Source organism: Megascapheus bottae, chromosome 10 (assembly GCF_031878675.1).
Source record: "Megascapheus bottae isolate mThoBot1 chromosome 10, mThoBot2.hap1, whole genome shotgun sequence".
Classification (NCBI taxonomy): Eukaryota; Metazoa; Chordata; class Mammalia; order Rodentia; family Geomyidae; genus Megascapheus; species Megascapheus bottae.
Genome location: NC_143518.1, coordinates 10,792,322 through 10,793,128, shown reverse-complemented (window position 1 = coordinate 10,793,128; position 807 = coordinate 10,792,322). Strand labels below are relative to the sequence as shown.

Genomic DNA, 807 nt, shown 5'->3' with positions numbered 1-807 from the left:
GAAGTGAAGAAAGAATTATTTCCTGAGAATTGTGCCTAGGGAAAGGTATCTGACAATGCTATGTGCCAAGCTGAAGGCAGCAGTGCCTCCACAAGCTTTGAATTTCTAATAAATTGTCATCATGTCCTTTCCAATATAACCACTCAGTGAGTATTACTGCATTGCACTGCAGACAGTAGTCTTAATTGTAAATATACTCATAGGCAAGTGCATCATGCTGGCGTCTTAAAAGTGGGACACAGTACCTTGTGTTCACAGCATCAGCTCACGTGGACATTGAAGAGACATCTACAACCATGACATACACAGTTAAAAATCTATGGACCGTGGGTGACTCTTCAGCCCTCGGATCCCCCCCACGGCCCTCGTATGCCCCCCCACTGCTGCCTCCATGTCCTCCTGGACCAGCGTCAGCTCCCTGCAGCGCCTGGTGGAGCAGCTCAAGCTGGAGGCCGGCGTGGAGCGGATCAAGATCTCCCAGGCATCTGCAGAACTTCAGCAATACTGCATACAGAATGCCTGCAAGGATGCCCTGTTGGTGGGAATTCCAGCAGGAAGCAACCCTTCCGGGAACCCAGGTCCTGTGCTTTATTTTAAAGACAGCAATGGAGAAGTTCATTGAGGAATGCCTTCACGTACAAAGTGACAAATGCCTCCAAGTCTCAAGAAATCACTTTTCTCTAGCCAAATGACTATTAGATAGTTCAGATCTTTTCTGTGGCCTGGTTAGATAGCCAGAGTTATGTAGAAATTAACGGTTTTCTTCTCAACTAAGGTAACTGAGTCAAAGAGTACAGTTCTAAATAA

At 46.5% G+C, this 807-nt stretch overlaps 1 pseudogene; it reads left to right on the top strand.

Moving 5' to 3' along the window:
* The first annotated feature begins 391 nt into the window (after positions 1 to 391).
* Positions 392 to 597, top strand: LOC150057587 (guanine nucleotide-binding protein G(I)/G(S)/G(O) subunit gamma-10 pseudogene; annotated as a pseudogene).
* Positions 598 to 807: the final 210 nt, after the last annotated feature.